The sequence below is a fragment of the Hemibagrus wyckioides genome, linkage group LG06 (genome assembly GCF_019097595.1).
Source record: "Hemibagrus wyckioides isolate EC202008001 linkage group LG06, SWU_Hwy_1.0, whole genome shotgun sequence".
Lineage (NCBI taxonomy): Eukaryota > Metazoa > Chordata > Actinopteri > Siluriformes > Bagridae > Hemibagrus > Hemibagrus wyckioides.
In genome coordinates, this window is record NC_080715.1 from 40951960 (window position 1) to 40979753 (window position 27794).

The 27794-nt window shown below is 42.4% G+C and overlaps 1 pseudogene; it reads right to left on the reverse strand.

The window, feature by feature from the left end:
- Positions 1–441: 441 nt before the first annotated feature.
- Positions 442–27694, reverse strand: LOC131353867 (uncharacterized; annotated as a pseudogene).
- Between the last annotated feature and the right edge of the window lie 100 nt (positions 27695–27794).

Sequence of the window (27794 nt, forward strand, 5' to 3'; positions counted from 1 at the left end):
ATTCAGCTGATGCTGGTGATGTGGAGCAAAGAATATCACCCAATCTGAGATCTTCTGAGATGTACACATCTGTGGCTTTGTGCTTTGTGATATGGATGCAGTTTCATGAAGAGGTTGAGGACAAACCCGTAAGGTTTAGTGAGACTCGTTATGTTTGAGTGAGGTGTTGAATGGAAATATAAATAAAAGTACAGAGAGATTGTCACTGCTTTCCAGTTGTACGTGTTGGCTTGTTAGTGACATGCACTTTGCACTATGCTAAAATGCTATGCTAAAGTTCCCTTAATTATTAGCTACAGTATCACACTTGGTGACTTAAGATGAAAAAAATTATATATATAAAAACATTACAATATTTAATAATATTATAAACTTGATATATTGCTATAACTTGTACTGATGAGGAGATACAGACCAAAAACACATTTCTATTCATTTTAATTCAAAACACTTTTATTTTCATTTTATCCTCACAGATTACACTGAGTTTTACAAAATAATTCAGCTGATCATTAATCTAATAATAATCAAAAGTATGAAAATGTGAAAACAGTGACATGCCATCACTTAGAGCTGTTTACTAGAATTTCTATCTTTAAAATAATAATGTTCTTTTATCTATTTTATGAAGGTCACATTTCTAACATTAAAATCTCCTAAAAGTCAAAAGGATGAAGATCAAACATTGTTAATGAAAATTAGGAAATCTAAACTGTTATTCATGTTATATCTTTATTTGAATTAAGCTTATTGTGAAAAACTAATGTTTTATTTTAATTTAAAAATCACATTGCTAATGTTTTATTCTGGATCACATAATCTCACAGATGACCCACTATAGCCGAGCCAGAACCCAGTGTATAGAGGCTGAGTGAATGTGGTGTGGACTCTGTGGAGGAGCTTCATGGTGTCAGAGACGCTGTAGAAGGACAGAGTTCCTGCACTGTGATCCACATAAACTCCTATTCTGGAGGATGATGGAACTCTGAGATCAGTCTTAATGTTGTTGTGATAGAAAGTGAGAGAAGAAGAAGAACACCACAGACTCCAGGACTGATTGTTGAGTCCAAACCAACACTCATAACCCCATCCTTTCCTGCTGATGTCTTTATATGAGACTGATATGTTCACACGTCCCCCACTGCTCCACTCCACCTCCCAGTAACAGCGTCCACACACACTCTCCTTACTCAACACCTGACTGTAGATGTCAAATCTCTCTGGATGATCAGAGTATCGCTGCTTTCTCTCACTCCTCTTCACCGCTCTGTTCTTCTCAGACAGAATGAGGTTATAATTTACTGTGTTGGGATCCAGAGTCAGATCACAGAAATCTAAACACATGAGAAATGTGAACATGTTAGATATTAATGATATATTCATGTAGCGTGTGATTGTGTGAGCGTGTGTGTGCATCAGAGCCAGGACTTGAACTTAGGTCTCCAGTGTGAGAACCTGATTCCCAGTCGCTGAGCCACAGGGGAATGGTGAACCTAATAGGGAGATGCACTTAAGAGAGTTTTTGGTCACAGAGTTAAAGACTGACCTGGGCAGCTGGCTCCAGAGCAACTAAACACTAAACTGTGAGACAAAGCCACTTAAACCTAGTTCACACTACAGGATTTAAAGCTCGATTTAAGGCCGATTTGCAAATTAACAAGCTCTCCGACAGATCGGTCTGTGATCATGTGAAAATCAGCGGGTGATCAGCGCTCGCCAATCTTTATGTGTGAACTACTCAACGACACATCAAAGAGGCTGACACTGACACCTCGCAGACAAAATCCAGATATCTGGCATGTTAAATATCTGGGACGGTCGGCCGACTCCACATCACGTGGTGTCAGTTGTAGCTACGACCTCCAGCCAATGAGAGAGCAAGTCAACAGAGTCTAGAGTTGTTGTCAGATGGTGTGGTGTGCGACCCCCTCTTGTGGATCATTTATGAAGTGTCGCGTAGTGTGAACACCACAAGGACAAAAAGACATACGGTGAAGTCATGTAGTCTGAACAGCAAAGTGATCTGCCGACGGTTAAAGTCTTGTAGTCTGACCGAGAATTTAAGAACACCTACTCAAAGAGACACATGTGAACAAAATAACGCTAATTAAAACAGAGCACAGAGTAAGAGAGCTCAGAGAGGACCTCTAGAGGTCAAAGAAAGGAACAACAGTCCATAATACTGACAGACTGAGTGTGAGTGTGTGTCTGTGTGAGTGAATGTGCGTGTGTGTCTCTGTGTGTTTTTGTGTGTGTGTGTTTGTGTGTGTCTGTGTGTGTGTGTGAGTGAATGTGTGTGTGTGTGTGTCTGTGTGTTTTTGTGTGTGTGTTTGTGTGTGTGTGTGTGTGAGTGAATGTGTGTTTTTGTGTGTGTGTGTGTTTGTGTGTGAGTGAATGTGCGTGTGTGTCTCTGTGTGTTTGTGTGTGTGTGTCTGTGTGAGTGAATGTGTGTGTGTGTATGTTTGTGAGTGAGTGTGTGTGTGTTTGTGTGTATGTGAGTGAATGTGCGTGTGTGTGTCTCTGTGTGTTTGTGTGTGTGTGTGTTTGTGTGTGTGTCTGTGTGTGTGTTTGTGTGTGAGTGAGTGAGTGTGTGTTTGTGTGTATGTGTGTGTGTGTGTTTATGTGTGAGTGAATGTGCGTGTGTGTGTCTGTGTGTTTGTGTGTGTGTGTGTTTGTGTGTGTCTGTGTGTGTGTGAGTGAATGTGCGTGTGTTTGTGTGTGTGTGTTTGTGTGTGTGTCTGTGTGTGTGTGTGAGTGAGTGAGTGTGTGTTTGTGTGTATGTGTGTGTGTGTGTGTTTATGTGTGAGTGAATGTGCATGTGTGTGTCTGTGTGTTTTTGTGTGTGTGTGTGTTTGTGTGTGTCTGTGTGTGTGTGAGTGAATGTGTGTGTGTGTGTGTGTTTGTGAGTGAGTGTGTGTGTGTTTGTGTGTATGTGTGAGTGAATGTGCGTGTGTGTCTCTGTGTGTTTGTGTGTGTGTGTCTGTGTGTGTGTGTGAGTGAGTGTGTGTTTGTGTGTATGTGTGTGTGTGTGTTTATGTGTGAGTGAATGTGCGTGTGTGTGTCTGTGTGTTTTTGTGTGTGTGTGTATGTGCCTGTGTGTTTGCGTGTGTGTCTCTGTGTGTGTGTGTGTGTGTGTGTGTGTGTGAGAGTGTGTGTGTATATGAGTGTGTGTGTTTGTGTGTGTGTGTGTGTGTGTGTGTGTGTGAGAGTGTGTGTGTGTATATGAGTGTGTGTGTTTGTGTGTGTGTGTGAGAGAGTGTGTGTGTATATGAGTGTGTGTGTGTGAGTGTGTGTCTGCATCTGTGTGTGTGTCTTTGTGTGTGAGTGTGTGTCTGCATCTGTGTGTGTGTCTTTGTGTGAGTGTGTGTGTGCTTCAACCAGAACACGTAAAACCTGGACTTTCTGGACTTACCCCCACACGACATGACATTCTACCTCAGCTGATTGCACACGCAATCGCACACGCAATAATTGCACTACTTTGCATACTCTGCACTACTCTGCACACACAATAACCACACTCACTGCACATCTTTCTGTACATCTTTGTGCACACGGCACCGTCACTGTACTCCCTGATATTCCTGTTCAATTGGAGATTTATATTTGCACACTGTACTGTACATACTGTATTTATTTATTGTCATACTGTCATAAATTTGTCTATTTGCATCTTCATATATGTATATATTGTATACTTTCTCTATATTATAGATTTGACACATATTATTTATTTATCTATCTATTATTTTATTTTTATATATACACTATATATTATGCTATATTATATTATATATTTATATTTTTTATTTTTATTTTATATTTTATCTTATATTATGTATTATATTATTTTTTTTACTGTTTATATTCATATTATATATACATATTTATATTTACACACACATCTATATATATACACTATATTGCCAAAAGTATTCGCTCACCTGCCTTGACTCGTATATGAACTTAAGTGACATCCCATTCCTAATCCATAGGGTTCAATATGACGTTGGTCCACCCTTTGCAGCTATAACAGCTTCAACTCTTCTGGGAAGGCTGTCCACAAGGTTTAGGAGTGTGTTTATGGGAATTTTTGACCATTCTTCCAGAAGCGCATTTGTGAGGTCACACACTGATGTTGGACGAGAATGTCTGGCTCTCAGTCTCCGCTCTAATTCATCCCAAAGGTGTTCTATCGGGTTGAGGTCAGGACTCTGTGCAGGCCAGTCAAGTTCATCCACACCAGACTCTGTCATCCATGTCTTTATGGACCTTGCTTTGTGCACTGGTGCACAGTCATGTTGGAAGAGGAAGGGGCCAGCTCCAAACTGTTCCCACAAAGTTGGGAGCATGGAATTGTCCAAAATGTCTTGGTATGCTGAAGCATTCAGAGTTCCTTTCACTGCAACTAAGGGGCCAAGCCCAGCTCCTGAAAAACAACCCCACACCATAATCCCCCCTCCACCAAACTTTACACTTGGCACAATGCAGTCAGACAAGTACCGTTCTCCTGGCAACCACCAAACCCAGACTCGTCCATCAGATTGCCAGATGGAGAAGCGCGATTCATCACTCCAGAGCACGCGTCTCCACTGCTCTAGAGTCCAGTGGCGGCGTGCTTTACACCACTGCATCCGACGCTTTGCATTGCACTTGGTGATGTATGGCTTGGATGCAGCTGCTCGGCCATGGAAACCCATTCCATGAAGCCCTCTGCGCACTGTTCTTGAGCTAATCTGAAGGCCACATGAAGTTTGGAGGTCTGTAGCGATGGACTCTGCAGAAAGTTGGCGACCTCTTCGCACTATGCGCCTCAGCATCCGCTGACCCCGCTCCGTCAGTTTACGTGGCCTACCACTTCGTGGCTGAGTTGCTGTCGTTCCCAAACACTTCCACGTTCTTATAATACAGCTGACAGTTGACTGTGGAATATTTAGGAGTGAGGAAATTTCACGACTGGATTTGTTGCACAGGTGGCATCCTATCACAGTTCCACGCTGGAATTCACTGAGCTCCTGAGAGCGACCCATTCTTTCACAAATGTTTGTAAAAACAGTCTGCATGCCTAGGTGCTTGATTTTATACACCTGTGGCCATGGAAGTGATTGGAACACCTGATTCTGATTATTTGGATGGGTGAGTGAATACTTTTGGCAATAAAGTGTATATACACATATATTTGCATATGCATATCTGATAACTATTGCTTTTTCACAATTATTTTGTCTTTAATTTCTACCATTTAATTTTCCCTGTTTTTCTCTATATATTTTTATCTATATCCCTTTATTTTTCATTTCCACAAACTTTAATTTTTACTCTTTTCTTTCTTCAAATGTAGGACAGTCATAAAAAGCATTTCACTACGTCATACTGTGTATGATTTCGTATGTGATGAATAAAATTTGAATTTGTGTGTGTGTGAGTGAGTGAGTGAATGTTTGTGTGTGTGTGTGTGTGTGTGCGCGTGTTAGTGTGTTAGTGTGTGTGTGTGTGTGAGTGAGGGTGTTGGTGTGTGTGTGTGTGTGTGAGTGTGTGTGTGTGTGTGGTTGTTACACGTACACTGCAGAAAATCTTCTCTGCTCTTTGGTTCTGAGGGTAAAATCATCTGAACTGCTGCAGCTGTGGAGACACAGAAACAAAATGGAGATGAAAAATCAGATGCTGTAAAAGACAGAAACAGTTTAAAGTGATAAAATTTGTGTCTGATGTTTAATCAGCTTTTTATTTTAGAAAACACATTGTCAGGACATCAGGACGATTTCTCTCACCATGTTCAGGGATTTTGATGAATTCCTCCTGGAAGATTTCCTCCAGTCTCTTTTTCAGATCAGAGAGAGATTTCCTCACTCCATCAAATGAGAGATGTTGATGGACAGTGATGCTGGATGAGTCGTCACGTCCAGAAGAGACACGGAGAGACTGGAAACTCTACAGAGAGAAAGACAAACATCATGGAGAAGGAGAAAGGTGGAGAAATATACACATGATCATACAGACAGGTGTGTGTGTGTGTGGTGTGTGTTTCAGACAGTGAGTGTTACCTGGAGGAAATGGATGTGATCGTGTGTGTGTGAAAGCTGCTCCAGCTCAGTGTCTCTCTTCTGAAGATCAGCAATCTCCTGCTCCAGTTGCTCCAGGAGTCGTTCAGCTCGACTCAGTTCAGCCTTCTCCTGAGCTCTGATCAGCTCCGTCACCTCCGAGCGCTTTTTCTCCATGGAGCTGATCATCTCAGTAAAGATCATCTCACTGTCATCTACTGCTGTCTGTGCACTGAGCTGTTAGGACACACACACACACACACACAGACATACACATACACACACACACACACACACACACACACACACACAGATTTAAATCTCATCTATCATTCCCTCTCTTACTGGGACTCTAAATGACTGGTTGTCCATGTTGTGTGTGTTTCTAGGAGCAGCTCTGTCTCTGCTCACTGCTCACCTTTATAGTGTTCACAGTCTGTTTCAGCTCCTGCACCTTCTTCTGCTTCTCCTGGATTCTCTGCTGGAATTTCATCTGATCCTCCTTTAACTCACTCTGAGGACAAATAAAATACATCTCACTGTTTATACATTATGAGTTTCTGAGCTCAGTGGATGAACATTAACTGTAGAACTGAAGTTCATTCTGCTTCTATGGAGTACCTTATTAAAGTATAAAAAAGTGAATGTTTGGTGTTTAAAGTTCATTTTTGAAGAAATGCAGAACTCAGTAGATCCACGTCCTTCAAGTGTGTTCAGCTGCTCTGTGAAGTCACGTCAGCAGCAGTTCAGAAAGACGTAGCGGCTTCATGTGTGTCAGAGGAACCACTTGGTGGTCACTTTCACCCTCCCCACCTGGTAGTCGTCATGTGACCTAAAGCTCTCTAGTGCTGTGATTCTCAATGTGGAGTCCAGAGACCTCCAGGAGAAAAGGAAACTAAACAATTAACCCTGTGGAATAAGGTGTGGCTCCTGCTTGGAGTGAAAACTTTCAGCTACATTAGATTGGAAATATAAACTGCCTGAAATGACTGTGAATAGATTAAACATGTATTTCTCACCTCTTTCTCAGTTCTCTCTGCTTTAGCTGCCACAGTATTGTGTCCTGTGTGTTTATCCATCGTACACAGATAACAGATGAAGCTTTGGTCAGTACGACAGTAAATCTCCAGCACTTTATCATGTTCAGAGCAGATCTTCTCTTGTAGATTTCCAGAGGCTTCGACTAACTTGTGCTTTTTCAAAGCAGGAATTTTAAGATGAGGTTTCAGATGAGTTTCACAAAAGGAGGCCAGACACATCAGACAGGACTTGATGGCTTTGTGTTTTCTTCCAGTGCAGAAATCACACTCCACATCTCCAGGTCCAGTGTAACAGTGAGCAGGAGAAGCAGCTTGGACTTCAGTCTTCTTCTTCTTCTTCTTCTTCTTCTTCTTCTTCAGTTTCTCCACCACTTCAGCCAGCATGTTGTTTCTGCGTAGAACAGGCCTTGGAGTGAAAGTGTCTCTGCACTGAGGACAGCTATAAACTCCACTCTGATCCTCCTGATCCCAGCAGCCATTAATACACACCTTACAGAAACTGTGACCACAGGGGATAGTCACTGGATAATTCAGGAGATCCAGACACACTGGACACATAAACTGATCCTGATCTACTGAAATACTGGCCTCAGCCATTTTCTTGAACTCACACGTTGAGAGAGAGAGAGAGATTGAGCCACACTCTGAGTTTCGTTTCTGTTGCAATGAACTTCCTGGTTCTCTGTGTGTGTACAAGAGTAAGATGGAGGGAGGGAGGAGCAGCAGAAGGATAGAGAGGTTATAAACACTCCTCTTTTTAGCTGTTTCTTCTCGCTCTAACCCTCCTTCAGATTCAGATCCTCATTATATTAAAATCTTAAACTTATTGATTCCTGTGTGTTACAGAACTCCATTTACCACAGTTCTCATTGAAAGACCCCAAACTCTATTGGATTAACTGTGTTGAACAAAAGGAAAACATCTATTCACAGTCAATAGAACGAACTTGCATTATTATGAATTTCTAATGCACCTCTGTGAAACTTGCTTACACAGCTCTTCAATCTGCAATCATTCAACTTCCATCTATAAAAGATGCCACCTCTGTGTTGCTCTTTGCAGGTGAAAGGCATGGAAGGAGAGTAAGAGGTCATGGAGGAGGAACCAGAGGAAGAGGTGTTTGTATGTGTGGTGGAGGAGCTGCAGTAAGAGGACAAAATAGAGCTCAATTTTCTAATAAAATTCAGGCAACAATTATTGACCATGTCATCAATCATGGCTTCTCCTTTAGAGAGGCTGGACAAAGGGTCCAGTCCATTCTGAGTCGGAGCACTGTGGCATCTATTGTCAGGCTTTTTCTGAATGAGAACAGGTAAGTCACAATGTTACTGCATACCACTGTGTATTTCAGCTTTACTGCATTGCCCTGTTAGCAGAACAAACTGTGTCCACGCTAATGCAGATGTTTCATCAGTCCCATTTATGTGACTGTCATAATGTCAATTTGTGCTTTTACTTTACAGAATCCACACACTACCACACACTGGTGCAGAGGAAAGATCTGTAGTGTTGAACAGGAGGCTGCTATTGTAGATATGGTCATGACAAACAATACCATCAGACTGTGTGAAATCCAGCATTTTAGAAATATAAATCTGTTATGAGTATTTCAACTCTAAGTTTTAAATTTTTTGTATTTATTTATTTTAGATATTTCCATCCATAACTTTCCTTTGGGATGGGTTTTTTTTTCATCTTGTCTTTTTTTTAAACCATATTCAACACTTCTGAGTTTGAACAGTGTAACTTCATATTAATATTTTGTTGTCCAATGTGCAATAATTGAGTAAATATATAAATTTGACAACAAGTTGTAGTGTCTGGTAGAAATATTTGATTTCATTGCATATGTGGCAGGGTAGTTAGACCCTCCCTGTAGTGATGTCACGGTATTGGTAGCCTATTAGCAGCCACAGGTGTGTATAAGGGGCTGGTTTGCATCAGTCATGTGTGCGCCGATCTCATGTACCTGCCTGCGTCTGGTTGTTAGCAGTTTGGCTAGTTACATCATGGTTTGCCTTATCATGGGTCAATTACTTCGTATGTACCTGTAAGGTAAGCATTATAGCAGCATAGTTTAGTATTTTTCTATGTTTGTTAATGTTACCATCTTTGTATCAATTGTAGTCATATTGTGTGTTGTTAGACTGCCTATTTGACTGAACCCTTGTTCCCGAACTGTCGGCAACATCCTCGTGTTTTACACTGTTTGTATGGTTACCGGCTCTGCTCTGGTGTGGCGGACGGCTGTATTATCGAGTATTAGTATCATCTCTGGGCTTCTTCACGCTGTGGCGTCCATGCTGGTTTCGTTAAGTTTTTGCCCGCGTTGCCCGGTATGTATTACTGAGACATGTTTGAGGGTTTTGGGTTTCATATATTTAAGTTTACTTAATAACATGGTATTTGTTTTATTTATTTTTTTTATAAGGTTCTGGAGTTGTCCTGCTGCGCTTGTTGATACCGAGTTTTGGGATCCAGAGCAACGTTGCTGTTTTGTTCCTGGTTCTTTTTTGTTATATTTAATTTGTTTTCCGTTTTCAATTGTTCTGTTTTTATAATTGTGAAGATTGCATTTTAATCGTTTGTGGTATCTGAAGTAATTGCCCCTTTTGCTGATTCTATTGGGTTTTAGTGGCCTATATAGCACATGCGGAGGTTCTTCATGGTTTTATCCATTTAGAAGTGTGGTTTGGATTTATTGACTTTCTTTAGTTTATTTTGTTACTATTAAATTGATTTAAGTTGTGTATGTTTGTATTTTTTGTTATTTAGTTTAATTTTGTTTCTATTTGGTTACAGAGGCTGTGGGCCTAAAACACAGGGAGGCTGACTCTCACTCACTTCCGGTGGAAGTGTTTTCTCATCACTGTGTGCTGTTGTGCCGTGTTGATCACTAATAACAATCACACTGGGTATCGAGTGAGTGTGAATGTGTGCATTGGTAGTGTGTGATTGTGTAAAACATGCTGCTTTAGCCCACCTGATATTAGTTGGCCACAGCTCTGTAAGTTTGAATGTGTTTTTAGTTTCCTTCTTTTGAAGGAGATCAGCAGCAATTGGAATCATGATCATTTTAAGCTAGATATTGCTTTGGTTTTTTTATTTATATAGGTTATTTGTTTGTGATAAGAGCTTATATTTTTGTATCCACATCTCTTGGCACAAACTTGAACCTGTGCCCTTTTTTACATAGTTAAGGGGGTGTAGTGTTCCCTGGTCATAAATTCCAGGGTGGTGTAGTTGATTCTTAGAGATTTGTAGTATTCATTTTCACTACTCTGTTTAAAGTTTTTTGAGATTAAATTAGTCATTTTGTCCAGTGAGCTTCAGTTTCAGCCTGTGTGTGTTAACTGTTTTGAAAAAGTGATGTCTGAGTGGACAAATGTGTTTCAGGAAATGAGGAAAAAACTGTAAACATGATGTTACTCTAATGGACTGCTTAGACAGTTCCCTGTCAGACCACCAGAGGGCGATCTGGTAGGGCTTTTTCTATGTCACTGTTGTGTTTTTATGCCATGTGCTTTTGTTTCCACGTGTTTTTGCCCCTCCCTCTGTCCCGTTTCCCTGCCTTTGCACACCTGTTCCTCATGTTTCCCTGATTGCTTCCCCCATGTATCTGTGTTATTACGGGTTCACACTGCACGACTCTGTGTTAGCATTCAGTCTCTGCTGTGGTCACACTGCACGATGGATTGGCGACAGGAGCGTTCACACTGCATGATTTCACAATAGGAAGAATCGCAGACAACTCAAATAATAAGGAATAAATAATGCAAGATCACACGTGAGATCAGTTCTCGTGCGAGACTAGAAATGGAACCCCGCAAAAAGTTCGTGAGCCAAATGGTCAGTGTGGGGAACAAGGATTCTGTTTGCATTCTGTATAAATGAACAAATGAATAATTTTGCAATGTGCTGCTGCTGATGTGGCTGGTCAAGCAAACATTTTTGCTTTATTTCTGTTTCATGTAATTGTAAAGCTTATTTATTCTAATAACTATATTTAAGACATTTTTTACTGATTAAAAACCTATAAACTCTATTAAACTATAATTGTGCTCCAACCCTAGCCATGCTTGCTGATATTGTGGTCTATAACTCCTCCCCGAACTACCCACTGCCCTGTATCTTGCTCTCATTGGCTGTAGGTCATCGCCGGGGTATGTTTCAGTCAGAGTTCCTTTCACACTGTACCACTCTGAGGCAGCTAGGTCAGATTTTTTGGTCATTCACACTGCATGATTGTCACTCGTGTGCACATGCTCTGCCTTGATTTTAAAAAACTAAACTAGTCTGTGACTTTGCAAAACTAGTTGGCAACTGAAGTCATGCAGTGTGAACTTGGCATTAGTTTCTGTTCATCTGTAATTGTTTCGTGTTCGTGCCCAGTCATGGCTTTCCATTTTCAATCAAAATCTTAACCCTAAATTCTTTCAGACTGATTTGTGTGATAGAGCTGAATCATCTGACATGATTTGTATTTCCTAAGGCTGATGGGAAATGAAGTTAAACCTTTATATTTCTGAGCAAATTCTTGAAGGTGCTGATTATTTGTGTGGCACAGTAACAAAATGAGTTCTGGGTGAATTCTGCCCAGGGTAAATATCAAGCTCTTTCCACATACCTGTCTCCCTTTAACAATAATCACTATTTTCTCCATGGTTCATAAGATATGAAGTTTGATGAACATACAGGTTGTTTGAGGACTGGTGGAACTAGAGGTAGAGGATTGCAGTGTATTACTAGGTGGTTGTCGTGCATCTAAACAAGCTACAGTTGGTCCAGAATGCAGCCACCAGAGTTCTTACTAGATCAAGCTACCTGTTAAGTTTAGAATTGATTATAAACTTGCACTAATGTACAAGGCTCCAAATGGTTTAGCTCCCACGTGTCTAACCAGTCATCTAACATGTCACAATCCACCATGCTCCTGAAGATCTCAAAACTCTGGGCTTCTGGTAGTTCCCAGAATATCAAAGTCTACAAAAGGGAGTAGAAAATTTTTGTATTTAGCTCCTAAACTTTTGGAATAGCCTTCCTGACAGTGTTCGAGGCTCAGACAGTCTTCCAGTTTAAACGTAGATTAAAGACATATCTCTTTAGCCAACATACACTTAATGCATCTGATAACCTTGTACTCCAGTACATCTGATTAAATGCACATTATCATCTATTGCTACTAATTATGAACAGCAGCTATGCTAATTCTGTTCTACTTGTTTCTCTTCTTCCACCCATCCCGAGGCATAGAGATTGTGCCAGCTTCAGTAGACGGATGCTAACCCTGCGAGGATCCCGAGGCATCCAGAGATGGACCAGCTCCAGGTGGGTTCTGCTTCGTGAGGACTTGGGTTGGCAGTGCTGCTTTTAATACCCTATGTGGACTTTGAGGACGACAACCACCTCTTAATACACACAATACGTTATTGTCATGGGCACGCCGGTCCCAACACTACCTCACTCAGTCACCAGAGCTGTAATTACTACACCTGCACCTAATTCACCCAGCGCCTATTTAAAGCGCTCACTCATCAGTGACGACGGTGAGTATTAAGACTGCGATAGTGATGGCCACTAGTCTCTTCTCTTGCCAAAGAGCATAACTTCTGCTTGTTTCGTCTACTTGCCTTTTTTGCCGGCTCAGTTTAGTTTTGCATACTTCCTTAGTTATGTTTTGCCTTCTGCCTACCTGTGTTAAATTAAAGTGGCACTAAACCTGCTCTCTGCTTCCTGTGTGTACTGACAGTTGTACATCATGCAACTGACTGTACATAAATGCAGGAAGGACATTGTTCATGTCCAGTGTCACCCAAATGAGGATGGGTTCCCTTTTAAGTCTGGAACCTCTCAAGGTTTCTTCCTCATACCATCTAAGGGAGTTTTTCCTTGCCACAGTCACCTCTCTCGCCTCAGGCTTGTTCATGAGGGATAATTTTTGTCTAAATACACTATATTGCCAAAAGTATTCACTCACCTGCCATGACTCGCATATGAACTTAAGTGACATCCCATTCCTAATCCATAGGGTTCAATATGACGTCGGTCCACCCTTTGCAGCTATAACAGCTTCAACTCTTCTGGGAAGGCTGTCCACAAGGTTTAGGAGTGTGTTTATGGGAATTTTTGACCATTCTTCCAGAAGCGCATTTGTGAGGCCACACACTGATGGTGGACGGGAAGGCCTGGCTCTCAGTCTCCGCTCTAATTCATCCCAAAGGTGTTCTATCGGGTTGAGGTCAGGACTCTGTGCAGGCCAGTCAAGTTCCTCCACACCAGACTCATCCATGTCTTTATGGACCTTGCTTTGTGCACTGGTGCACAGTCATGTTGGAAGAGGAAGGGGCCAGCTCCAAACTGTTCCCACAAAGTTGGGAGCATGGAATTGTCCAAAATGTCTTGGTATGCTGAAGCATTCAGAGATCCTTTCACTGGAACTAAGGGGCCAAGCCCAGCTCCTGAAAAACAACCCCACACCATAATCCCCCCTCCACCAAACTTTACACTTGGCACAATGCAGTCAGACAAGTACCGTTCTCCTGGCAACCGCCAAACCCAGACTCGTCCATCAGATTGCCAGATGGAGAAGCGCGATTCATCACTCCAGAGAACGTGTCTCCACTGCTCTAGAGTCCAGTGGCGGCGTGCTTTACACCACTGCATCCGACGCTTTGCATTGCACTTGGTGATGTATGGCTTGGATGCAGCTGCTCGGCCATGGAAACCCATTCCATGAAGCTCTCTGCGCACTGTTCTTGAGCTAATCTGAAGGCCACATGAAGTTTGGAGGTCTGTAGCGATGGACTCTGCAGAAAGTCGGCGACCTCTTCGCACTATGCGCCTCAGCATCCGCTGACCCCGCTCCGTCAGTTTACGTGGCCTACCACTTCGTGGCTGAGTTGCTGTCGTTCCCAAACACTTCCACGTTCTTATAATACAGCTGACAGTTGACTGTGGAATATTTAGGAGCGAGGAAATTTCACGACTGGATTTGTTGCACAGGTGGCATCCTATCACAGTTCCACGCTGGAATTCACTGAGCTCCTGAGAGCGATCCATTCTTTCACAAATGTTTGTAAAAACAGTCTGCATGCCTAGGTGCTTGATTTTATACACCTGTGGCCATGGAAGTGATTGGAACACCTGATTCTGATTATTTGGATGGGTGAGCGAATACTTTTGGCAATATAGTGTATCTGACTGTTTGCATGTTTTTTTTTTTGTTTTGTAAAGCTGCTTTGAGACAATGATCATTGTTAAAAGCACTATATAAGTAAAATTGAATTGAATAGAGGATAATATAAGTTGACGGCCACTAGTGTTACCTGTGTAACCCAGGCTACTAGTAAAAATGAAATGGAAATTGAATAAACAGTAGAAACAGACATGATTTGAAGTAAAGAATTAGAAAGAAGTAGGAATTCTATTCAATTACTAACTGGAAGTGCTGATAGGCTCTTTAAAGACCAATATTTGCCACAAATTGAGTTAAGCCCCGCCCATGTGCCATTTCTTGGTGCGTGAGTTCTTTTTTTTTTTTTTTTTTTCTTCTTTTTTTTCTTCTAGAGACGAAAGAGAATGAAATGAAGCCACTACATGGAGAGATCCCAATTCCATGAGAGAAAAGCAGCTGAATAATACAGATAAATAAGATTTCCAAGCAGATACAATAACACAGAAGCTGTCTTCAGATTAAGAGGAGAATGAGGCAGGGATTTGTGAAATGGAGGCCAGTGTAGACTCACAGAGAATCATAGTGCCAGAATTGAACTTCCTTGTTTGAAATATATAAATTTCTCAGCTTAAGTTACATTTTGAATTTTATGTTAATGTTAACACACACCTAACAGATCCTTTCCACAGGATCCTTTCTTTAGCCAAAGAAAATTTGGCAATATCTACAAAAATGCCCTTTCACAGGGCATTCGGATAAAGAAAAGAATCAAGGAGCTTGGAGCAGACAGACCCAATTTGTAAATTCAGCAGCAGTCAAGTGATGGAGGTTGAGCTTACAATCTGTGCTTTTCCAGCACTTCTTATGGAATGGTTTGGCCATGCTATCAGTGGAAATGAGACTGGTGACAAAGATGACTGACTAACCAGAAGATCACTGAGAAATTGGCAAGCCAGAAAGAAATGAGGCCTGTGATTAGGCAACTTTCCAGTGTGTGTGTTTTAATGATGTAGCTTTTTATTACTTCATTACTGATAATAAACCCACATTGAACTCAAATTCACTGATTCATAGGACATTTATTGCATGCTTTAACAGTAACAATTTCAGTTTATCTTATGGCAGAAGAAAATAAGTAGTAAGTTCTAAAGAATAACTAAATGAACTAAAATTCATGTTTTAAATATACATACATGCCTGGCCCTAAGGCCTTCAGAATTAATAGTGCAGGCGCCCATAGCTTAAAATAAGTGGCAATGAAACTGTTCCATTAACCAATCAGATTTCGAGTTGGCATCACTTTGGCCATCTAGCAGGCATATGATTACATCAGCAATTTCCCGTCCTTTGATTGGATAATTGGAGTAGTCAGAGGCAGCGACCCGCCCATATACAGTGTTTCTTTATTTGCTGCATCTCATTTCGGATGCTGCGTCCTCCAGAGATTGCAGTTTGCTGCATACGGCATCAAATACTGTAGCCTAATTTCTTTTTTACTTTGTTATTTAACGGTTGTTAGTATCTATTGCCGTGGTGTCCAGGGGCGATTCTAGAATTTTCATTTAAGGGGGGCTCAGCGCCCAATGAGGGTATAATAGTAAAAAATAAATAAATTAAAGGTTTGACTAACAGGGTAGGATGGTAAACTTATTGCAGCATTCCACTGTATTGCATAGATGTGTATAACATTTGAGTACTGCCAAATATGAGTCTTCCTGATCACACACACACACACACACACACACACACACTTGTCCTCTGATCCTCACTCTGCGATGCCGTGGTCTGCGGATTGAAGAACGCGCTGAAAGAGGGAAGAGCCGAAGTCTGCCACCGTTTTTATATGAAATTTAAAGGGGACTTGAGGCGATCATGAATTTGTGTACAGTTTATGGAGAGCTGCAGAATTTTAGGAGGGCTGAGTAGAAAATGGCCTAGCGATGCCTACAGTGGCATCATGATGGTATAGAGGTGGATTAAATATATATATATATATATATATATATATATATAATCATGAGCTGTTTAGCCATTAATTGCCATCTATCCTTGTGGTTATTATCCCTTGTCTCACTGTAACTCGGCATCAAGAGCGGATATAGACTTCTGATATGGCTCAAACATTAGGAGGTGTATTCTGCATAATGCATGCATAATATTCTGCATTCTGTCTTACTGTATTCTGTGGCTAATAGATCTATACTTATGCAGTAGAGCATGCACTACACTAGACATGCCTGTGTCCTGAGAATCGGTTTTAAACAAATGACAAGCAAGGATCTAAGCAGATCCACTTTAACAGACACTTGCTGTTCTACAGATTTCAGTATTTAGTTAACTAATGCTCTGGTGTGTAATAGGCAATTACAGTATTTGTGCAGGAATCTTATTCTGCTTTACCTAAAAAAAAAAAAAAAAACTATGAAAAGAAGATTTACTTGGAGACTGGTCAAAGATCAGCAATAAATGTTCGCCTACTGGATTGCATCTATAACATCAATAACCTTAATATAAACTGCTGCTCAAAAGTTACTGATTGTTAGCTTATTTAGCTAGCTAAAGTGCAACTAGCCATGCACAATATAATTAAGATAATGAGATTTATTAACACATACAATAAAATCCTTCATTGTTGCAAGCTAACATTAGATTTTATTTTAAAGAAAATCGCTATTATGATTATCACAGGACGAGCTCACCTCTACATGTTTTCTCAGATATGAGGTTAAAGTATTGTAAAATGAAATCGTATTGTAACATCATTACAAGGTTGAAGACACTAGTTAGTGTGAGGATGTCAATTGTTAGTTAGAGCTGGTTCTAACTGTTAGTTCATGTTCACTTTAAGAGAGAGGGGGAGTTCGGGGGGGCTGAGTTAGTTGGCAGGTTAGCGAGGGCAACTAGCTGTTTTTCTTGCTGTTTTGTACGACATGGGTTGTGGCCAAAACAGCAGCCCTACAGTTCTTGAATAAAGACAAAAAATGATAAAGTTCCGCCTGGTTATCTTCGTAGTGAACGCTATATTTGGTGTCAGAACTGATGGACTTCGATGCAAGAACTGAGTATTTCCCACTGAGATGGATTACGGAGCGTGGGTGAAAGTGAAACAAAAGATGCCGGATGAGAGCATGGAAGAGCAAAGCGAGTGTTTGTGGATGCACGGCCAGGTGGCAGATCCATACTGGACTTCGAGAGAGGCGGGCAAAAAGAGTGATGTCTTCATGTTACAAGCTGCGAAAGCTGTCACTTCACGTGGTAAATTTGTGCTTCAAAAAAATGGCGCAGAAATGACAGTGCATGTGCAGGCTGGTGTGCTGTGCTCTCGCTATGATATGACACAGGATGTAAACAATCAGGGCAGCCCTCAGACCCCCAGTGACCACACCAGAAACTCACACATTCATGCTCTTAAAGTGCCATGGTTCTCTTGCATTCCGAGCCCAGGTTGAATTGTTAGCTGTTGCTGGGGGCTGGTCCGTAAATCATAAAGCCTTGCAGTTAGCAATGTGCCTCACTGATGATACAGCTGCCTGCCTCTTGTTATTGAGCCCTGAGGAGCAGAATGATTATGTTGCACTGGTTGGGGCCCTTCACAGACGGTTTGGACATTGTAGTCAGTCTGTTCTCTTAAGGACAGAATTTCATAACAGACACAGATGACAAGCTGAGCCCCTCCACATTTTAGTCAACGACATTGAATGTTAATGTAGGCATCCCTATGCTGAAATGCCCACGAGAGCTTCGGGTGCAGATGCAGTTGGCCCACCCAACCACACTGACTGAAGCTCTGGAGCTGGCTATTGAAAGGGAGATATTGGGGGCAGAAAAGAATGCAAATGAAATAAGTCCAATAGTGAGAGCTGCAGAAATGTCTGAATAGCACCCAGAGATGCCTGTATGAATGAGTAACTCTACGAGTGTTTCAGTGTTGCACCCAGGCCACTCTGCTTCGGAACCCTGCACACACAGCTGACCTTCAATTTGCTGGGGTTGTGGCCGACTAGGCCATCTGTTCAGACAGTGCCCCAGGCTCAGTTGAATGCATGGGAATGCCAAAGGGGGACATGGGCCTGTAATACTATATCCTGTACTGTGTCTGCAGCTGAGGACAAGGAACAGCAAGTGGAAGGAGGAGTTAGACCATGGCCTACAGAGACTGTTGTGGGCTTATGTTGGGAATTTCTGCCACATTCTCCTTCTAGTGGCAGATTTGTTTGGAAGCACAGCAGAGACCTGTTTGAGGGGACATTCTGGGGTACTCGTTGGTCACAAAGGGGTCGTGGTCCAAATTTGACACCCTGCAGCTGAGTGATGGAGTGCTCCAGCGCACATGGAAGGAACCTGCCACTGGATTTCAGATGGCAAGTGGTAGTACCCAAAGTCCTGAGTGAGTCGGTGTTAACAGCTTGTCATGGGATTATCAGGGCCGGCCATTTTAGCATGTCCAAAACCCTCCACCAAGTTCACCAAAGGTTCTACTTGGGCAAGCACAGACAAGACATGGAACATTTCTGCTGTTGATGTGATGTCTGTGCAGCCTATCAGGGCCCTCTCGACAAGTCCCATGCGGAACTCCAGTAGCAGAATGTAGGAGCACCAATGGAAAGAGTAGCTGTGGACATTATGGGCCCCTTCCCCATCACAGCTGTCGTCCCAGAGGGAAGCCTCTACCAAAGATGATGCAGAAGAAAGCCTGCATACAGTTTGCTGAAGACAAGCAGACTAAGGACATGGATTACTGGAACCATGTCCTTTGGTCCAATAAAAAAAAAGGTAAACTTATTTGGTTCAGATGGTGTCAAGCGTGTGTGGCAGCAACCAGGTGAGGAGTACAAAGACAAGTGTGTCTTGCCTACAGTCAAGCATGGTGGTGGGAGTGTCATGGTCCGAGCCTGCATGAGTGCTGCTGGCACTGGGGAGCTACAGTTCATTGAGGGAACCATGAATGCCAACATGTACTGTGACATACTGAAGCAGAGCATGATCCTCTCCCTTCGGAGACTGGGCCACAGGGCAGTATTCCAACATGATAATGACCCCAAACACACCTCCAAGACCACCACTGCCTTGGTGATGGACTGGCCAAGCATGTCTTCAGACTTAAACTCTATTGAGCATCTGTGGGTCATCCTCAAACAGAAGGTGGGGGAGCGCAAAGTCTCTAACATCCACCAGCTCTGTGATGTCATCATGGAGGAATGGAAGAGGACTCCAGTGGCAACCTGTGAAGCTCTGGTGAACTCAGTGCCCAAGAGGGTTAAGGCGTTGCTGGAAAATAATGGTGGCCACAAAATATTGACACTTTGGGCCCAATTTGGACATTTTACACTTAGGGGTGTACTCACTTTTGTTGCCAACGGTTTAGACATTAATGTCATTTCTTCAGTGTTGTCACATGAAAAGATATAATAAAATATATAATATATTGTGTATATATATACAAAAATGTGAGGGGTGTACTCACTTTTGATACTGTATATATTAGCCTCATAAAGTGCAAGTAATTTATTACCCAAATTTCAAACTGAAAGTGGGAACTAGGGAAGTAAGGAAGACATGAGGGAGGACATGGAAGGTGGAGAGAGATCAGGAAATGGGGGAAAGAGAGTGAAAGAGGCAACATAACTAGTGTTCAGGAGTTCACCTGTATTGGTGGGTGGCCCAAGCAGACAAGGCAGGTTCCAGAAGACGGATCGGTAGCCTGGTGAGGCAGTGTATAGCAGATATGTCTCGGCAGTTAGACAGCATGCTCCAATTCCACCCCTGCTTATCACCATCATGCTGTCCATGATGCTCAACTAGGTCTTTCTCTTCAGCACACTTGCGGGAGTTGTGCGAAGAGCACCTGCTGTGTTGTTGTTGGCAGCTGTGTGGCAACTGTTGCCACACTTGATATATTGCTATAAATTGTACTGACCAGACAAACACATTTCTATTCAAAACACTTTTATTTTCATTTCATCCCCACAAGTTACATTAAGCTTTTTAAATGGATTCAAGTGATCATTAATCTAATAATAATCAAAAGAGGAAAGATGTGAAAATGTGAAAACATGGGCATGCCTTCACCTTAAAATAATAATGTTCTTTTATGTGTTTTATAATGCTCATATTTATAACAGTAAAACCTCCTTAAATTCAAAAGAATGAAGATCTAATATTATTAATGAAAATTAGGAAATCTAAAATGAATTTCTCATGTTATTTATTAGGATTAAACTTAGGATAAAGATGTAATGTTGCTTTTATTTTAGTGTAAAATTGATGTAATGTTGCTTTTATTTTAGTGAAAAATTCACATTGTTAATGTTTTAGTCCGGGTCAGTCAATCTGAAAGTTGATTTTTTATAAGGCAGCCCAAATCCAGCGTATAGAGGCTGAGTGAATGTGGTGTGAACTTTGTGGAGGAGCTTCATGGGGTCAGAGACGCTGTAGAAGGACAGAGTTCCTGCACTGTGATCTACATAAACTCCTATTCTTGAGGATGATGGAACTCTGAGATCAGTCTTAATGTTGTTGTGATAGAAAGAGAGAGAAGAAGAAGAAGATCTCAGATTCCAGGACTGATTGTTGAATCCAAACCAACACTCAATACCCTGTCCTTTCCTTCTGATGTCTTTATATGAGACTGATATGTACAAACAATCCTCACTGCTCCACTCCACCTCCCAGTAACAGCGTCCACACACACTCTCCTTACTCAACACCTGACTGCAGGAGTCAAATCTCTCTGGATGATCAGAGTACTGCTGCTTTGTCTCACTGCTGGTCACCACCTTGTTCTCATCAGACAGAATAAGTTTATAATTTACTGTGTTGGGATCCAGAGTCAGATGACAGAAATCTAAACACATGAACAATGGGAAAATATTAGATATTAATCACAGGATATATTGATGTCGAGTGTGTGTGTGTGTGTGTTACACGTACAGTGCAGAAAATCTTCTCTGCTCTTTGGTTCTGAGGGTAAAATCATCTGAACTGCTGCAGCTGCGGAGACACAGAAACAAAATGGAGATAGAAAAATCAGGTGCTGTTAAAGACAATATTGAATCAGCATTTTATTTCAACACATTGTCAGGACAATTTTTCTCACCACATTCAGGGATTTTGATGAATTCCTCCTGGAAGATTTCCTCCAGTCTCTTTTTCAGATCAGAGAGAGATTTCCTCACTCCATCAAATGAGAGATGTTGATTGACAGTGATGCTGGATGAGTCGTCACGTCCAGAAGAGACACGGAGAGACTGGAAACTCTACAGAGAGAAAGAAAAACATCATGGAGGAGAAGAAAGGTAGAGAAATATATACTTGATTATACAGACAGGTGTGTGTGTGTGTGTGTGTGTGTGTGTGTTTCAGACAGTGAGTGTTACCTGGAGGAAGTGGATGTGATCGTGTGTGTGTGAAAGCTGCTCCATCTCAGTGTCTCTCTTCTGAAGATCAGCAATCTCCTGCTCCAGTTGCTCCAGGAGTCGTTCAGCTCGACTCAGTTCAGCCTTCTCCTGAGCTCTGATCAGCTCCGTCACCTCCGAGCGCTTTTTCTCCATGGAGCTGATCATCTCAGTAAAGATCATCTCACTGTCATCTACTGCTGTCTGTGCACTGATCTGTTAGGACACACACACACACACACATACACACACATGCACACACACACACACACACACAGAAGATATAAATCTCATCTATCATTCCCTCTCTTACTGGGACTCTAAATGACTGGTTGTCCATGTTGTGTGTGTTTCTAGGAGCAGCTCTGTCTCTGCTCACTGCTCACCTTTATAGTGTTCACAGCCTGTTTCAGCTCCTGCACCTTCTTCTGCTTCTCCTGGATTCTCTGCTGGAATTTCATCTGATCCTCCTTTAACTCACTCTGAGGACAAATAAAATACATCTCACTGTTTATGCATTATGAGTTTCTGAGCTCAGTGGATGAACATTAACTGCAGATAAGGTGAAAGCTATGAAATATGAACTACTTGAAATAATTCTGAATAGTTTACACATTTCTCACCTCTTTTTCAATTCTATATACTTTAACTGAGACGTTGTCGTGGCTTTTGTGTTTATCCATCGTACATAGATAACAGATGAAGCTTTGGTCAGTATGACAATAGATCTCTAGCGCTTTATCATGTTCAGAGCAGATTTGCTCTTGTAGATTTCCAGAAGCTTCCACTAATTTGTGCTTTTTCCAAGCAGGAACTTCATAGTGAGGTTTCAGGTGAGATTCACAAAAGGAGGCCAGACACATCAGACAGGACTTGGCGGCTTTGCGTTTTCTTCCGCTGCAGAAATCACACTCCACATCTCCAGGTCCAGTGTAACAGTGAGCAGGAGAAGCAGCTTGGACTTCAGTCTTCTTCAGTTTCTCCACCACTTCAGCCAGCATGTTGTTTCTGCGTAGAACAGGCCTTGGAGTGAAAGTGTCTCTGCACTGAGGACAGCTATAAACTCCACTCTGACCCTCCTGATCCCAGTGACCATTAATACACAACTTACAGAAACTGTGACCACAGGAGATAGTCACTGGATCCTTCAGGAGATCCAGACACACTGGACAGATGAACTGATCCTGATCTACTGAAATACTGGCCTTAGCCATTTTCCTGAACTCACACACTGAAAAAGAGAGAGAAACTGAGCCGTGCTCTGAGTTTCGTTTCCTTTGAAATTAACTTCCTGGTTCCGTGTGTGTGTACGAGAGAGAGAGAGAGAGAGAGAGAGAGGGAAGGAGGGAAGGAGGGAGGGAGGGAGGGAGGAGCACAAGGACAGAGGTTATAAACACTCCTCTTTTTAACTGTTTCTTCTCCCTCTAACCCTCCTTCAGTTTCAGACCCAGGTTATATTAAAATCTTAAACTCTCTCCGATTACAGAGCAGTAATGACAATAATGACAGACAGAATGAGAGGCTCACTTGAATTTGTTGCACTCCACCACGATTTGTGTGACCTGTTATGTGATATTCTTTGCAGATTATGTTTGCATTATGTTCTTTACTCTTCTTCAGCTTTGTGGCTGCATGCCATTAGAATTCAGTCGAGTCCTTTATACACTCTGTGTCAGTGAAAGCTTCAAAAACAGTCAGAACTCCATCTTGAAGCAGAGGAACTTTGGGTGTTATGCTTAGAGGGGAATGTGAATATTTAATTTATTTTTTGTAAGAACTTACTTTCTTACTTCTATGTAGTTTAAAATTTTAATAAAAATAGCGTGACCCATCCGAAGTTTCCGATCTTAATACAAACTTTCATTAACGTGAATCTGATTCCATAATCTAAAACACAACGTTACTGTAATAGACTGCTTGGACAGTTCCCTGTCAGACCACCAGAGGCAGGGCTTTTTCTATGCCACTGTTGTGTTTTTGTGCCACATGCTTTTGTTTCTGTTTTGTGTTTCCACGTGTGTTTGCCCCGCCTGATCCTCTGGAGAGGGAGGGAGGGAGAGCACATGGGAGAGCACATGGGAGTTCATAGCTGAACTCCCATGTGCTCCATGAGACGTAGCAGCCATACTTGGCTTGCAATCCAAGCAACCAGTGGCTTGTATCCAGTGGATGCCACCACAAAGGCCTTCTGTAACGTCTCCATAGAATTACGAATGTTAAGTAAGGCTAGGCAATCGTACACTAGTAGTGATGACACATTTTGAGTGACAAGTTTTTAAGACAGACAGCAGGAGCAGTTGGCGTGCCATCATGTTACATCATGTAGTATTTCATGCATAACAAAGAAATGCATTTATTCAACATTTTTAGTGCATCAGGATGAAGAAGGTATATAGACCTTAACTCACGTTTTTCAAATACATCATAAATAAGATGCATTGACATTTGTCAACCTCGAAAAAAAAATGAAAAACAAAAGTGCATTCTCTACAAAAATAAAGTGCATTCTCAAAAGAAGAGCATAAGGCTTAGGTGAGATGCCTGCTGAATAGGGACATCAACGCTCCGTGTTTTAGGCCTAGCACTAGTAGCTGCCGCGGCTGCATCATGTTTTTTTAATACAGCTTCGCCACGATGACAACCCTTTAAGTGAGTTATAACATTTGTTGTGTTAAAACTTGATGCCTTTTTAACTCCTCTCAGAATCCTTGCTGAATATGCATTTCAAATAGCAATGGCATTGTCCTCCGCTGCCACCGAGACAAACTTCCAGACCGCTGAAGACGTTCACAGATGATGACCTAATGAGCATGACACAGGCTGAGACTCACTACAGTTTAAAGCTACAGTCACTTGTACTCAGAAAGCAGATGAATCTCAGATAAATCAAACTGATTGATTGATTTACCAGCAAGCATACTTTATCGAATCTAGTTATCGGATTTAATTTATCAGAGCAATAAAAATGATGTCATTTTCACCCATATTGGCCGATAATTTATCTGTCCGAAAAATATTGTGCATCCCTAGTTAAGGCCTTGACATAATATCGACAGTAACGCAGTATCATTTCATTCGCTCTGGCTGCCAGTGTATGGAATTTGACCGCGTATTTTGTTGTGGTGTCGGACCCCTGTTGAAACTGTAGCAGATGCTCCGAAATGTCCCGTCTACCAGAGGATGTTTTAACATGTATTTAATTTGCAGCTGGTTGAGGTCTGCTAGATTCCCCTGTGGCAAAGTATTCTGTAATGAGTGGTCCTGTGGGATCCATATGGGGTCTTTTATTTAGCACAAGCAAAAAAATCCAAACATATCCAAATCACAAGGCAAACACATAAGTCAAAATAACACAACACAAGGGCGGCATACAATTAGCAATGAAAGACAAAAAGTAAGGAAACTCAAGTTAGTTAGAAAAACTTCAAATAGGAGTCATGGCCCACTTTACTAGGAGTGTAGCATTTTCCAGGGCTCTTGCCAGGGATGTTGTAATGTTGCATGTGGAACCAGAATGCCAGAGGGAGCCCGAAGTATCATTCTTTCTAGAAGCCTTTGCATGTTGATTCTTTGACTACCACATGTATGATGCTTGCCTGTTCCAGTCTACTACAGTCTCGGTTTTGTGTTTTTGGTTTCAGTTTCAAGTGTGTTTGATTTCCTGGTTTTCGACCCTTATGCCTAGCCATATCGTTAACGATTCTTGCCTGCTGTTTTTGTTATAATAAAGATCTGCAAATGGATTCTGCTACACCAGCATCCAGTGCATCCTTACAGGATACTTCGCCAACTGAGAATCAAGCAGATCTTCGTGCTACGATCATCCGCCAAGGAAATGTGATCCGTTTTTTACCAAGACCAGGAAGTGGAGTTAGAAGCCACCAACGCCCTGCTATAGCAACAACCTCCCACAGCCGCCGCAGCTCCAGCACCACCCCCGCGCAGTGAGTTACCACATTTCGCGCTGTCAGAAAAGTTTGATGGTGCCACCGACCACTGCCATCAGGTGGGCCTTCATGTTATAGCTGTTAACGATAAAAGCAGTGGACTGGGCTTCGGCCGTGTGGGATTTGGATCCTCAGGTTAAGACTTTGGCAAATTATTTCACGAACCTCAGCAAGGAACTCTTCAGTTATACGGCGGGGGGAAAAGACATTTCAGTACAGCTGTTGAAGTTGCGCCAGGGGTCTGATACAGCAGGGGATTTCGCGATTAATTTCCGCATGTTAGCGGCTCAGTCAGGATGGAATGAGATGGCACTCATGGTGGTGTTTTTCTGAGGGTCTCAATCGAGAGCTGAAAGCAGAGATGGTGTACAGAGAGACCAACGTTATGCTGTCCCAATACATATCCACCACCATTTGTCTCGACAACCTATGACACCAGCATCGACTTCCAACCTCCACGCCACATGCCATGCCCCGCCACGCTATGGAATACCACAGCCCTAGGGAGGAAGCTGCCGAGCCTATGCAACTGGGGAGGTCTCGCATTTCAGAGGGGAAGCGTGAATGCCGCATACAGCTGCAGCTCTGCTTCTACTGTGGACAACCAGGTCACAGAGTCTTCCAATGCCCGGAGAAGCCTGCCACCTCTCAGGTAGAAATCATAAAGCTGGCTTCAAAAGTTTCACTTCCTGCCTACTTCCTTCATAATGGCTCTTGTTTTTCTGTCACAGTGCTGATTCACTCTGGCTCAGCAGTGAACCTTATTGACAACAGAGTGGTGCATGAGCTTGGCTTACCTACCATTCCGTGCAACCCGCCTTTAAGAGTCACTGCCGTTAATGATCAGCCCATTGGGGAAGGCCTTCTCACTCACCACACACCTCTCATGGATGTTCAAATCAGACTGTTTCATTGGGAAAAACTGAGATTTTTCATCATCTCCTCGCCATCTAACCTTGTCATCCTAGGCCTTCCCTGCCTCCAGCTTCATGACCTGGACATCTCATGGAAGGAGGGGGAACTGAGAAAGTGGTCCACCTTTTGTCTTGAGAACTGTTTCTGCAACAAGATAATCCATCCATGCCTCTCTACATCCATCGAAAGCCCAGAATCATCTCTCCAAGTTACACTTCCCAAAGAATACTATGACTTCCAAGAGGTCTTCAGTAAAGACCCCTACATCAACCCTGGGACTGTGCCATAGAACTTCTTACTAACGCCATGCCACCCAAGAATTATGTCCTGGTCCGAACCTACCTCCATCAAAGGGCTACAACACGTCCTCAGATTTGCAAACTTTTACAATTTTCCCAAAATAGAGTACCATTGCTAGCCCATTGACTTCACTACTGAGAGACAAGCCTAAGAAATTAAAGTGGACCGATCAAGCCAGAGCGGCATTTCAGAGACTCAAGAAAAGCTTTTCTTCCACCCCGATACTATGCCATCCAAACCCCGAGCTGCCATTTGCAGTGGAGGTGGATGCTTCAAATTGTGGGATAGGGGCTGTGCTTTCCCAGCATCAACCAGAGTCTGGAAAACTACATCCCTGCACCTTCTTCTTCCGTAAGCTCACGCCAGCCAAAAACAACTATGATGTAAGGAATCGGGAACTGCTTTCGATAAAGGCTGCCTTGGAAGAATGGAGACACTGGTTAGAGGGGCCTGCTACCCGTTCCTGGTCCTGACTGATCACAGAAACCTGGCCTATCTTTGTGAGAAGCTAAGTGCCCCAACCCTCGCCAAGCTAGGTGGGCCCTATTCTTCATGAGATTCAACTTCTCAGTTTTGTATCGCCCTGGTTCAAAGGACGGGAAAGCAGATGCCTTGTCATGGATCCATGAAACCCTAGAACCACCATCATGTCCAGAGCCTATTCACCCACCATCTGTTCGAGTAGTTCCCGTACAATGGGACCTCATGGAGGAAATCGAACAGGCTCAGGCCACCCTGGCATCTGTAGAACCATTCAACTAGTATGACAAAGATTCTGGTGGCCTGCGCACAATCCCGAACAAACCGACAGCTACCAAAAGGTCTGCTAGAACCACTGCCTATCCCACGCCGACCCTGGTCTCACATCTCCATGGACTTTCTCACTGACCTCACTGCCCCAGAAGAACACCGTTGGGTTAACACTCAGGACATTCTTGACCCCTCACTCACAGAAGAATTCCATCTGAGCTTCCCGAACCGAC